The sequence below is a fragment of the Tursiops truncatus genome, chromosome 12 (genome assembly GCF_011762595.2).
Source record: "Tursiops truncatus isolate mTurTru1 chromosome 12, mTurTru1.mat.Y, whole genome shotgun sequence".
Classification (NCBI taxonomy): domain Eukaryota; kingdom Metazoa; phylum Chordata; class Mammalia; order Artiodactyla; family Delphinidae; genus Tursiops; species Tursiops truncatus.
In genome coordinates, this window is record NC_047045.1 from 43,965,442 (window position 1) to 43,980,473 (window position 15,032).

General features: G+C 38.7%; 1 long non-coding RNA gene across 1 annotated transcript in view; it reads right to left on the minus strand.

The window, feature by feature from the left end:
• The window catches only part of LOC141276015 (uncharacterized), a 1,017,885-nt gene extending 1,003,081 nt beyond the window's left edge, over positions 1–14,804 (minus strand). The window contains exons 1-3 of the long non-coding RNA XR_012324788.1: positions 14,444–14,804; positions 11,551–11,683; positions 6,160–6,246 (exon numbers count right to left, since the gene is read on the minus strand). This is a non-coding gene — a long non-coding RNA (uncharacterized lncRNA). The remainder of the gene's footprint in view (positions 1–6,159; positions 6,247–11,550; positions 11,684–14,443) is intronic.
• Between the last annotated feature and the right edge of the window lie 228 nt (positions 14,805–15,032).

Here is a 15,032-nt window from a genome sequence, read left to right on the forward strand (position 1 = left end):
GATAACCATCTGTCTCTAGGCTGGTGCTGACCTGATGCTAGAGCTCGGTACAACAGATGTGCTCTATGGGTAGTGACTGACTCTCTAGAAGATCCCCTGACTTGGGGCATTTGAGATGCATAGACTCAGCCAATAGTAGAGTGGAGAGAAATCCAGGGGACCCGCCAGACAGTAAAAGCTTTGAGCAAGAAGAAGTACAAAAAAGCAGTGCCCAACAGAAGACCTAAATAGACATTTTTCCAAAGAAGACATACAAATGGCCAATAGGCATGTGAAAAGATGCTGAACATCACCAACCAACCATCAGGGAAATGCAAATCAAACCCACAGTGAGATATCACCCCATGCTCATCAGAATGGCCATCATCAAAAGACCACAGATGACAGATGCTGGCAAAGATGTGGAAAAGGGAACCCCTGTACACTGCTGGTGGGAAGGCAAATTGGTGTAGCCACCATGGAAAACAGCATGGAGGCTCCTCAAAAAATCAAAAATAGAACTACCATATGATCCAGCAATCCCAATCCTGGGCATACATCCAAAGAAAAGGAAAACACTAATTCAAAAAGATACATGCACCCCAAGGCCCACAGCAGCACTATCCACAACAGGTAAGACATGGAAGCAACCCAAGCAACCATCAACAGATGAATGGATAAAGAAGATACGGTGCACGCACGCACACACACACACACACACACACACACGTGTATATGAGTGTATATACATATATATGCGTATGGAATATCACTCAGTCATAAAAAAGAATGAAATTCTGCCATCTGCAACAACATGGATGGACCTGGAGGGTATCACACCCAGTGAAGTAAATCAGATGGACAAAGACAAACACTTTACGTTATCACCTATATGTGGAATCCCAAAAAAATAAAACAAATAAATGAATATAGCAAAACAGAAACAGATACAGAGAACAAACAGGTGGTCACCAGTGGGGAGAGGGAAGGGGGAGGGGGAAGGTAGGGGGAGGGGGATGAAGAGGTACAAACTACTATGTATAAAACAAATAAGCTACAAGGATATATTGTACAGCACAGGGAATATAGCCAATATTTTACAATAACTTTAAATGGAATATTCATTTCTATTAATTGGTAATGTCTAAAGAAGATTCAGGTTCTTAGTGAACTTCTATCATACTTGGTTACAAGAAATTCCATTACTGGTGCTCTACTGGATATAAACACCCAGTATGAGGGTAATAAAATACTTCTTTCTCAATAATCACCTAATTATTGTGCAACTTGAATTTATTCAACTCAAGACTAAATTTGTATTCTCTTGGCCTAACTATTCAAATAAAGAATGAAACATACCTAGTGAGAGAAAGATGAAACATAATATATAATTGTAATATAAAAATACCCATGGTGATGGTTATGGAAGTCTGGTAACTCTGTGCCCAGGATACCAAACAACTCAAAAGGAAACTTAAATTTCAGTTAAGAAGCCAGTTATAATTTGCCTTGCATGCCAGAGAACTTCAAAGACCTTGCTGATTCTTATACCAACCATCATGATTTTTCAAGTGGAGTAGCTGAAGGTTCAAATTTGGTTTGATGAACCCCTTGCTTCTCCTTGGCTAAGAAAGAAACAAAATTGCCAACGAGGCAAGTTACATGATGCAAATCTCTTCCAAATGTTCTTTGGCAGAGAAAACAGGGGTCAGCCAAAGAAGCATCAATTCCTCTGTGAAAAGCTGGGGCACTGGTATCCTGAGAGGGCTACTTCCACCTCCTGTCTGGGTACTAGATCCCAAGCGCTCTCATTCCAGGTATGGCTGCCTCATGAAACAGTGGAGGTTTACCTGACTGAGCTTGAGGGTTTCATGTGAGCAGCAATGAGAACAAGGAACAAATAGTAGAGATATTGAAGCTGACATGTAATTATTATAAACATTTTCGTTTTCAAAATGAAATACTTTTTTTAAAAAATAATAAATTTCCTAAAAAATAATAATAATAAATTTCCTGTCAAGAGGACCTGGACGAAAGACAGCAAAACAAAGAACAGAAATAGTATTTAATGTACTGGATCACTTTCTGCACCATGCTTTCCCAGGCTCGATTTCACCAGAGAAGAGCCACAGACACCAAAATTCAGAGCCAAAAAATTCTGTGAGACCCCTGTGTAGAGTGATATAAGAGTTTCACTAAAATACAATACTTCTTTAAGTCCCATCATTCGCTTGTGGGACACTCCACTTGGCTTCTGCATAACAGGTATCAAGGAAGGTTCATAGCTGACTCATTATCAAGGTAGGAGCCACCCCTAAAAACAAGGATGTCAGAATCCTCATCCTCACATACGGCTTCATGAAGACACCAAGACCCTCTCCAGTATTTGATGAGTATCTCCACAAGCACTGCAAATTCAGGTACCTCCTGAACCAAGACAAACCATATTTTCTTTATTTTATTTTGTGATCTTTACCTCAACTGGCCTCCACTCTGGGCAACCTGGATCCCTTCATCTTTGATCCTTTCAGTCAGTGCCTTTCCTACCCTTTCTGTATTTAGAACAAGCCAGATTTTTATCATCTACTAAATCTATATTTGACTGGATCAACATTTAAATGGGCTGCCTACACTACACATTTCAAATTTTTATTGTTACATTTGATCTAATCTAATAGGCATAACTGTATTTTACTTAAGGCCCTGTGCTTAAAAATATAGAAAAATGATACAGAGGTAGTTAAATCTTCCAGAGTTCTTCTCCTTGTGATATGGAATTAGCAATACATACCTACTTATTCTAGAGAAACTGCTGGAGAATTTTGTATAATCAAGGGATACAATACATCAGGCTTCCTCCTGACTATCCACCTGAGAAATTGTTGGGATGCATCACTAAGCCAGAATCTACCCATTTACTTCCACTTAAGTATTTGATAAGAGAACTCTAGTATCGCTTTTATTTAGTGATATTTGCAGATTTATCCTAGTGTCAAAGCACTTGATGATAGAGTCATGCTGTACTGATAATTGCTGAAACTACGACTATGCTTTTGCAACCATAATAAATAAAAGACAAATGCTAAGCTTAATTATAATGTTTTTCAATTTTATGAATGTGATGACATTTTATAGTTTTATTTTATAGGTGAAGTTTGAGATTAATATTTAAGAAATTTTGCTGAGGTTTCACTTATGTGAGGACTTTAAAGAAATATTAGTTTAAAAATAAATCCCAGAGACTTCCCTGGTGGTCCAGTGGTCAAGACTCTGTGCTTCCAATGCAGTGGGCGCAGGTTCAATCCCTGGTTGGGGAACTAAGATCCCACATGCTGCGCGGCACAGCCCAAAATAAATAAATAAACAAATCCCCAAATTCTAGCAATGTAAGTATTACTCCAATTTAAGAAATTTTAACCTTATAAGAGTCTATTGTTCCAATTTCTTATGATTCAGAGACTTATGAGATTATTTTCTTCAGTCAGATTCATTATTCAACATGAAGGTACGTTTAAATTTGGGCTAGACATCAACCCTGAATCACATGATACTGGTGGCACTGCATAGCAAGAGCACAGTTTGAATGTGATGTCTAATCTTCCATGAAGTTCTAAGATTCTTGCTCTGTAAGGGAAAGGGCACTTTTAAACGCAATTTCCAGGCCCTTGAGAGTACTTTTGCTGCTTATTTTCAGTGTGATCTAAGCAAAATCACTTCACCTTTCCAAACCTTGGTATCTTTCCCATCATTGAAATGGTACCAGTGCTTGCTTCACAGAGCCTAGACCCAAAACTAAGTTTATTTGATCGTAGAACTCTTAACTGCTACACCAAGCAGAATGAATGATGCTTCCTGCCTCCTGGTATACACACATTTCACATTTTGTAATCATGATGATGATGAAAATCACTGTGAGGATCATAATTGTTATAAATATGATCCTCGTTTAATATTTTTTTCAAAATTGGAGAAAAAAGCAAAAACTGCAAAAATAAAATTTGTATATGGATAACAAAATACTGCCCAAAGAAATTCAGTGCATAAATAAATTATTAATAGATTGCTGCTAACAAGATTTTTAATTAGCACTCAGGGAAAATAAAGAGCGAGAACCTGAAGATACTCATTACTCTACCTGGGCTTTCTATGAGAAGGGTGGGATTAAAAAAAATCTATTGCAGATTTTTCAAATTGTGGTTTTATTCTGACACCTCTCTGCTGGCTAAGCCTCAGATGAAGAGATGTGCAAGGAAGGAGGGCAAAACGCCGACTTATATTAAACAGCTCGGTTTTGTAGCATATTTCAGGAAAAGCACAGATTGAGAAAAGACAGTTATAAGAAAAGCAAAATGTGGAGATATAGCATTTGCTTAATCATGTAAAAGTCTAAACATTAACTAAAATTAACATTAATTAAGAAATATAATCCCACCTCCCTCATGAGAGCAGCTGGCTTACTGGAAGAAAAAGACAACTACCAATTCTACTACCTTCTAGCACCTTCTCTAGTCTCTAGTCAGCTTCTCTCAGAATTCCTTCAGGAATTCTGCCCAAGAGAGAAGTCAAGATATGGGTTCACTGCAAATCCTTACTTAAACGAGTACTTAATAACAGCTCTACTGATATATGTTTGCTTATTTCCCTTTTACTTCAAAATCTCTTCTGAGGTTTTCCCTGATTCCCCCTTATTCCAAGAAGAAAAAGAACCCCCGCATTTATCGAGGACTTACTAAGTGCTGGCTCCCAGGCTATATAACATGTATTATATACACATGTAATAACATGTATATATAAAACATGTATTATATATACATGCAATAACAAGTATTTTACATACATGTAACAACATGTATTATCTCAAAACATTTCTCTTATCTCCTGCCTATTTTCATTCAAATCCCAACAGAAAACCTCTCACACAGTACATCTTAAAACAACAATAATACATTACCCTAAAAACTCATTAAGATATGAATTTTTATCCATATCTTGCAAAGGGCTCAGAGAACCTCAGTCAACTGTCTAAGGTCACAACATAGCTACCAAGTGTTTGAACCTGAAATTGAACCTATGTCCTCAAATACCACAGTCCCACTACACCACGGCTGCTTCACCCCAAGAGTGGCACACTCTCTAAAGACAAGTATTAATTTTAAAGACAGCCAAAAGCACAGTGAATAAAATTATATTTTGAAAGTTAATTGAACATTTTTTCATGTACCTAGAAGGTGTTAGTATTATTAAAGTCAGTGATCAAAGTGGTATACAGTTTATAGTAATAAAAATTATCATCATAAAACACAGTTATAAAATACTGAGGCAGAGTTTCTTGTGTGGCTTGTGAGGCCTGACCCAAAGAGGAATGTTCCCCAAACTGATTTAAAGATTGGCACTTGTCTGATGGGTGTTCTGACAAAGTGATCATTTCAAAGGATAGCTGCTTGTTCCTATGAGTGCTGATACAATGACAATGAAAATCAATGTTCTCAACTTCCTATTGTACTCCATGCATACTACACTATAATAATCATATGTGATATATAATATAGATAATGTAAATATAAATAATATATAATGTAATATATATATTCATACAGTGACATAAACTACATCTTAATATATTTTATGAAATCATCCTGAAGACTCATTAAGGACTTAAAAAAGAATTAAGTTGAAAGATACGGACATAAAAACATAAGTAGACGTTTGCCTATCTGGTGTCAAATAATGTTTTACTGTTTTCTACCATTAAATTGAATGAATCAAGTGAAAATCGAATTCTTTTCAAAAAAGTAGTGATGAAGTCTAAAGTCTAAAATATAACAATTCTGTCTTGCTTATTATGGGATACTCTCAAGAAACCACAATTATCATAACATGGATTTTGTAAATTCAAAAGTTGCAGATAGTTTTTGCCATCGAGTGAAAAGAATATAAAACAAATACAGGGGGAAATATTACCTGTTTTAGGCAATTAATGGACACTGTGTAGTTTAAATTCACTAAAAGTAGTTAGGACGTTTAAAGTATGGTGGGGGAAAAAAAAAGACAGGAGATCCAGCCAAGGAAATTAAGTGTTAGTGTGAGAAAATGAAATGTTACAGACATGAAAAAATATTTTCATCAGGAAGGAAAAACTGGTCTTGTCTACATAATCAGGAGGAAATGTCTATGATTTACCAGTTGCTGTTTTCTCTTCTCTCCCTCTTAGGGGGTTTTTGCCTCTTCTGGTGCAATGGTTCTTGTGGTTGGGTCAAACATACGAGACTGGAAAAGGACATGAGAAGTTCAAAGTCAGGACTCTCTCTTTGACAAAAAGGGAGATCAGTCCACCATCTCCTTGAAATCTGCTCCTTTTTCACCCCTAAGAAGAGAAGCCGGTGGAGAACTGGCTTCCTAAATTGTTTTAAATTATGAAATACCTTGAAGAAGAAGTTCTTCAACCTTCTCTCTATAAAGAATATTTAATGGGGCTATACTAACAACTTGTAATTACTAGTTCTTTGCCAGGAGGTGGATGAAACAATTACAGGGAAGCGTTTAATAAATTGTCCCTCAATGACCCAAACTACTCCTCTGCCTGGAGATTATGGGGACAGATTATAAAGTATTTTGGAAGTCAGGAAAGGAGGGTTAGATCCCAGGCAACTGAAAGTCAGTTTTTGATCAAGGGAGTTAGAGGGGAGATATTTGTGGCATAGAATGTCCTAGAGAGGGGAGAAACTACCTAGGAGGTAATTCAGGCAGAATGCATCGAAAACCTTGATTTCAATTTTAGCACTGGTTGAGAAAATACCAAAGTTGTTTGAAAGGAAAAAATCAACATAATTTGACAAAGCTGATCCATGGGGTGTTCTGAGCTGTAATAAATCATACGATGAGAATTCCAGTACTTTCCTTACTACTGAATTATTTTTATATTTTGTAAAGTCTAACAAATGGTAATTTTAAAGAGAGAAAAGGTAACATAAGGAAAAATGTGTCCAAGATGTGAAAGAGAGATGTGGAGATGGAAAGAAAAGTTTATGAGCTGGCCAAACAGACAAAGCTTCAGGCTTTGTTTTAGTTTGTTTTAGTTTTTAATTCTTTTTGTTTGTCTTTTTTTTAATTGATGTAATTGCCATATTAGCATTGTATTAGTTTGTGTACAATGTAAGGATTTAATATATGTATATATTGTGTAGAGTGGCCACTGAAACCTAAAGGGGGTCCTATATCTGGTTCTATTCTTAGCCTGGAAAGTGAGGGAGAAAAATGAGTCCAAAATGTCTCCAAGAAAGCTAAAGAAATCCTTTCAGAATGTGATGCTGGTTTGGGTGGGAAAATGATAACCTGAGTTTGAGGGAGTGGTGAGAAATAGACACACAGCAATGCCCAGTAAGGAGACAGCAGAAAATACAGATCTGGAATTTGGGGTAGCAGTTAGGACAGGTATTTCTGATTTTAATGTCACTGGCATAAAAGTAGTATTTGAAGCAATGAGAACAAAACTCGAAATCAATTAGAAACACAGCATGATTATTCTTTTATTAAGTATTAAGGTGGAATAGGAGTGGGAAAAGGCTACACAAGGGCAGAGACAGCAGGATGGGACAGTGAGAAAGTCCCTGTTTGTCCCCGCCGACCACAAGACACTGGCTGGTCTGAGCAGCTATAGTTAGGACTTGAAGCAAATTATTTAACTCTCTTATCATTGGGAATTAACTTAATTGATGACTTAATTTACTGTGGGTATTAAATGAAACATATGTAAAATTGCTTTAAATTTTAAAACCTACAACCACAATGTAAATCAAATTCCAACTGCAGACTTAATGGAAGAATGTCCCATTGTCATCACCCCTACATTCTCTGCTGTGATTTTCTTTCTTTGCAGGAATACTTACAGTCTTCCTACAGTGGTCCTGCACCTTCTCATCTCTGATCTCACCTCCCATCTCATATCTTGATTTCCTTCCCAACTGTAACTTCCTCTTTCTAGTTCTACACTCTGTTTTACCTACATTCCAATGGCTTCACTCTGCCCTCAGCCAGACTCACACTTCTGCCTCCAGAAAAGATAGAGGTGAGATCTGAGTGCAACTTAACCATGTTTTTATTTAATTACACCAATATCTGATTTGCAATAACTATATTCTGGATAGAGTTACTAAGGATGTTTCCAGGTTCAAGAATCTTATCTGTCAGATTTTGTGTGCGTGTGCGTGTGTGATTTTCTGAATGCTAATTCTCATTTTATGGACGTGGCCCTAAATACTTCTCTCACAATGCATAAATGAAGTTGAATGCCTTTTGGTTAATTTCTAGTGTCTCTTGGGCATTTTTGTAACCTCCAGGAGAACTGGAAACAGCCAGTAAAATTCTTACTTTAAGGCAGCATGGTATCCAGGGAAACAGTGCCACAAGCTTTGGAAACACCAAGAGCTGGATTCAGAACCCAACCCAGCCCAGACCACTTAAAAGCAGCAAAAAATTGAACATGTTATGTAACCTCTGCAGGACTTGATTTGTGAAGACATAGGAAGCAATGGTTTCTACCTTATAAAATTACTCTGCGGATTCAGAGTAATCCTATCTCTGAATTCGCGGAGACAGGATTCTACGGAGCTATCGTAGGCAAAGCACTATCACCCAGTGCTTGGTATAAAGTAGGTGCTTAATAAATATCGGTTGAAAAAATGAATGTCATCATCCTTCCCAATCATCCCATCAGAAAGCCTAACAGAGTGCTAAAGGCACTGAAATGTCCATCAGACTGGAGGGGGCCTTAATGAAGTCTGGTTTAGCAGCAGCTTAATAAAAACTTGTCAATTTATTGGCTGCAACAAGTGATTTCTAAAGGTTAACATATCCTTTTTTAAAAACTCCATTATCATTTGGAATAAAGATAAATGTTTGATATGATTTTATACTTTAATTTCTTGAGCCATAGAATAGTTCAAGTATCTCAGGGATTTAATCTACTTTTTAATATCAGAAAGTATTTATGACTTTATTTTTATTTTTTTATAAATTTATTTTGGGCTGTGCTTGGTCTTCATTGCTGCTTGCAGGCTTTCTCTAGTTGTGGCAAGCGGGGGCTACTCTTCGTTGTGGTGTGCAGGCTTCTCATTGCGGTGGCTTCTCTTGTTGTGGAGCACGGGCTCTAGGTGCACGGGCTTCAGTAGTTGCGGCACGCCAGCTCCGTAGTTGTGGCTTGCGGGCTCTAGAGCGCAGGCTCAGTAGTTGTGGCTCACGGGCTTAGCTGCTCCACGGCATGTGGGATATTCCCAGACCAGGAATCGAACCTATGTCCCCTGCATTGGCAGGCAGATTCTTAACCACTGCACCACCAGGGAAGCCCCATGACTTTCAAATAACAATGAAAAATGAACCTTTGCATGGTTCCTATTATGTCACACTGAAAATTCAACTTTTTTTCCATGTGAATTTTCTACTCTCATTTCTGGCTGACTAGTTAGATAACTCTATAAGACTAGGAACCATATCCTTTTAATGTAAACTTTGATTGTTTTTCTTTATTTACTTGCCTGTTACCTCTGGAAACAAAGATGGGAAGGGAATTATCTCCCTCTCCCAACTCAGCTCTTTCAAAAGCTGATACGGAAAGTTTTCAGCCTGTCCCTTAGAGGGTAAATACTGCAAATTCTAGAAAATGCTACTGTAGATAAGCTTTGATTCAAAATTTCTGGAGAAAACTTTTTCCTTAAAATTTTGGGGGTTTTCCTGCTTTTTTTTTTAACCTTTCTCTAATCTAGAGTGTATCTTACCCTTTGGGACTTTTTCAAATATATAAACTCTTACTAAGTCGATCAATACGCCTGAAGAGCAGTAATTAAAAATATACTCAAGCTTCTAGTGGTTTTGTAGTAATCACCTAAGTATCCGGAGGGGATCTAACATTCCAGAAGCTTCATTCCTATTCTAGGTATTAGTCCTTGAGCCTTCAGATCAGATAATCAGTGACTCTGATGTTTCCTAACCATGAAAGAATCTTTAATTTGAGTGCAATTGGATAGTTAATAAAGAACACTAAAGCAAGTTTAAAGTTAAAATTTCAGTACATGGTACCAATTAAAAAATTAATAAAGCTCCTACTATGACAGCCCACTTTGCTGTTACAACCACTTGAGATTTTATTAGATTCCTAAAATCAGATAGCCCTCAACACACAATGGTTAACACACTAGTTGAATTTCACTTCCCAAATCTTGCTGAACATCAATTTCCAAATCTATAAAATGGGGATAATGATTCAAGTCCATGGGTTTGTTGTAAGGGTGAAACACAAGCCTAGCACAGGCTCACATGGTGCAGTGCCTAGCACCCAGTAGGTTCTCTTCCCTTTTCCATTCTGTTTATACATATCTGTACAAAATCATACAGGATTAACTGAAATGGAGTTTATAAAAGAAGACCTAGTTTACTCTATATTTTTGTGCAGATATTGACTGTATAGGCATAATACAAATTGGATAGCAACATTATTCATAATAGCCAAGAGGTGGAAACAACCTAAATGTCCATCAACAGATGAATGGATAAAGAAGATGTGGTACGTTTATATAATGGAATACTACTCAACCATAAAAAAGAACAAAATAATGCCATTTGCAACAATATGGATGCAACTACAGATAATCATACTAAGTGAAGTCAGTCAGAAAGAGAAAGACAGGGACTTCCCTAGTGGTGCAGTGGCTAAGAATCCGCCTGCCAATGCAGGAGACATGGGTTCAATCCCTGGTCCGGGAAGATCCCACATGCCATGGAGTAACTAAGTCTGTGCGCCACAACTACTGAGCCTGCGTGCCACAACTACTGAAGCCCGTGTGCCTAGAGCCCGTCTCTTGAGCTTCACAACAAGAGAAGCCACCGCAATGAGAAGCCCGTGCATCGCAATGAAGAGTAGCCCCCCACTTGCCGCAACTAGAGAAAGCCCGCGTGCAGCAACAAAGACCCAAAACAGCCAAAAATAAATAAATTTTTAAAAAAAGAAAGACAAATACCATATGATATCACTTATATGTGGAATCTTAAAATATGACACAAATGAACCTATCTATGAAACAGAATCAGGGACACAGCGAATAGCCTGGTGGTTGCCAAGGGGGTGGGGGATTGGTGAGGGTTGGACTGGGAGTTTGGGATTAGCAGATGCAAACTGGTATATATAGAATGGATAAACAGCAAGGTCCTACTGTATAGCACAGTAAACTATATTCAATATCCTGTGATAAACCATAATGGAAAAGAATATGAAAAAGAATGCATATATATGTATAACTGAGTCACTTTGCTGTACAGCAGTAAGTAACACAACACTGTAAATCAACTATACTTCAATTTTAAAAAACTGGGTATAGGCTGGGAAAGTGAATAGCTGGTAATCTTAAAGAGGACTGTAATAGATACTATTTTTCACTTAAGAATTTATTTGAGAGAGAAACTCTGATATACTGGCTAAGCATCATTGGGATTTATCAACCTCAAATGGGTGCTCATTATTGCTCTAAAATCTTACTATGCCCAAAAGTCTCAATCCTATGCTTCCCCATTATTATTCCATACCTTCTATAATATAATCACACCCCGACTTCTCTTCCTCGCCCTTAGCTGATGAATTTCAAAGGCAAGTAGAAACCATCAGGAGGGAGTTCTCTCATCTTCCAGCCATGTCAATCTTGACCATCCTCTTCTTCCCCTGTTACAGGAAAGGAGTAGAGTCTTTCAAAAGTCAGTATCTCAGCATGTGCCCTACATCTCCATTCCCTCCTGCATTCTTAGGGACCTCATTCCATTCACTATTCTTTTTCTCTCTTATATCTGTAACATTTTCCTTTCTACTGGATTAATTTCCAGAGTAGTTAACTTTGCTCTAATATCTTCCGTCCAAGACAACACAAACCCAAACAAAAAACATTACACCTTCCCTTTCCAGCTACTTCCCTGTCTCTCTACACCCTCTACCCAGCCAAGCTTCATGAAGAAGGGACTATTTATGCTGTCATCTTCTTCACCTCCCATTTACTCTTTAACACACTAAATCTGCATTCCACTCTCAACATAGGATAAAAACTGCTCTGCAGCCCATAACTAGTAACTTCTGTATTCTGTATACAGAATGCTGTTCTATAACCAGCAACAGCCAATGGAAACTTTTCAGTCTTTATTTGACTTCTCAACAGCATTTGACAAAACTAACCACTCCTTCTTGAGACACTGTCTTCACTGATTTTCCAGACAGGACATTGTCCTGGTTTTCTGTCTCCTCCTTGGAGGTTCCTTCTCAGTTTTCTTTGCCAGCTAGCCTTCTTTTCTACCCAACCTCTCTCTTTTTTTCTATTCACTGATTTTTATTTTACTTTATTACTTTATGTTATATTATGTTATACTTTATTAAGGTATAATTAACAAATATCTGCCCAGCCTCTTAAGGCAGACGGTATTTAGAGTTATTTAGGTATTTAGGTATTTCTGCACTCTCTCTGTATACTTTCATGACTTGGCTTCAGAAAATAATGACATCTGGAATGATCATATATCTATATTTGCATTCCAAATCAGTCTTTGAGCTCCAGACTCCTACACCTGCACATTTAACTTTTCTACTAGAACATTTTATAGGCACCCAAAAATATGGCCAAACCAATCTCTTGACATTCCCCCCAAACCCATTTGAACTCTTCCCTCCTCAGGGGCTTTCCTCCATCTGAATACAATTTTCCACCACTTTACCTGGTTAATGCTTACTTATCCTTTAGGTTTCCTCTTAAAATGTCACTCCTTTAAAAGGCCCTCTGAAACCCTCTTAACTAAATTAGACCATCTTATAGCACCCTACATTTCCCTTCAGAACACATATGATTATTTATAATGACTTATCTATTTGTGATCTTTTTGTTCAACTCTGATTTCTCCTTCTCTTGCTAGGTTAGGTGCACCTGACCGATTCCCTCACCTCCTCAAATCTGCTCAAAGTTTATCTTCTCAGTGAGGCCTTCCCTGACCTCCTATATAGAATTTCAACCCTGCACTCATATCCCCCTAACTTTGCCCCCACCCCAACACTTACGTACTACTAGTATTCCATATAATCTGCTTACTTACATTTATGAAAGTTTGTTTTCTCCCTACTCTAGAATGTAAGCTCCATAAAGATTTCTTGTCTCTTTTGTTCACTGATATGTTCCATATACCTAGCACATGATAGGAAATCAATAAATACCTGTTGAATGAATGACGGGCTGTGTTTGCTTTGCTCCACACTGTATTCCACATTAATCAATTTCTGTGGAATTAAAGTTCAGGTAATATAAAACCTAAGATGAAAAACGGAGCACCACACCATTAACACAGTGCGATCTTGTACTTTGTGAATGAATGAATGTTGAATGAATGCTTTCAAATGAAAAAGGTATATTTAACTTGGAATCTAGAACGTGGCCCGCATCTTTGTTATTGTTTTTTTGTTTGTTTGCTTTCTTCTAAGCACACAGTTAATCCCATCCTTTGTACTCTTTCTTCATATTCTAAGAAATTTTAAGAGATAATAACGCGAAGTGGAAGTTACATGAGAGGACAGACATGTTCATCCTCTTCCCTGGTGTCAACTGATGTCTAGTCCCTTCCTAGTACTTAGCAGGAGCCGAAGAAATAATTTAGTTATGAATAACCAACCTATCCAACGAATCTGTGCCATCAAGGGAAGGTTAGTGAGCGCCGGGAGCAGTGGAAGAAGCCGGAGATGTGGAATCATCAAGGGGGTGAGCTCTATCCCTGGCTCTACCAACTGACATAATCTGGCAACTTCCCCGGGACTGTTTCTTCATCTGGTAAGAGACTAGATGAAACTAGATAATCCAATTCACCTAAAGCAACCTACTAAAATGCAAACTCCTAGGGAATTCCTTGGCGGTCCAGTGGTTAGGGCTCCAGGCTTCCACTACAGGGAAGTGGTTCAATCCCTGGTTGGGGAACTAAGATCCTGCGAGCCACGCGGCCAGAAAAAGAAAGTAAGCTCCTGGAGGCCAAAGATTGCATTGCATCTCTCTTGTTCACTGATGGGAAAACAAGGCCTTGAGGGATACAGCAGGCCCTCGAGGAATTTGTGGAACTATCTAAAAATTCCCTTCTACTGCTAACATTTTAAGGAAAAAATAACTTTGAGGTATCCTAAATAAATCATTCTTTTTCTAGAGAAAACCATATACAGATTGTCATCCTCTTAGAAATACCCTAGTGCGTGGTGAAAAGAGAATAAATGACTGTTTCCTCCTGGTGAGATGGCTACAGGCATTTACCAGTTTTACATTTTCACTATGACCACTTGGGTTCTTTAGTCATATATATATATATATATATATATATATATATAAAATCATATTTATATACTTAGAACTTGATTTGAAACCTTTAGTTCGGGGTGTAAGAACACCGAACTCCTGAGGAACTATGTACTTACACTGTACAACTTCCTACTGGTTCCAGTCTTGTTTGGAGGTCCTTCCCAGTCGTTATGTAGTTTCCGAGACAGAGTGACCTCTTCCCATTTCCCAGCCCCTTCCTTCCTCACCTCCGCCTTCACCCGCCTCGCGCATTCGCAGCTTCCCCCCGGCTGGCCCGACGCCGGGAGAGTTTGAGGAGAGGTTGACCCAGCGCCCCCCGTCCCCGCTGCCACCCCCCGGCAGAGCCCCGCAAACCGCCTCCCCCTGCCAGTTACTGGGGACTGTCGGCTTTCCAACCTACGCTAAAAATGCGCTCTCTTATCGAAAGAAAACCAACTTTACTACCCTAAACGAGGGACCGCTCGTGGGTAATCAATCTACGTGTTTACACTTGTTTTCTAGCCCCGGAGGAGCTGAGGGAATTGATTGGCTCCGTCGAGCTCGCGACGTCCACGCCCCGCCGGGACTCCGCCCCCTCGTGCGGCCATCTGCTTCGCTGTCTGTCTCTCTGTCTCTCGCTCTGCGTCTCTTTCTCTTCCACCACCTCCCTGCCCACCCCCCGTTGGCTCCGCCCCTTCCCACTCCCCCCAGCCTGGGGCTCCGAAT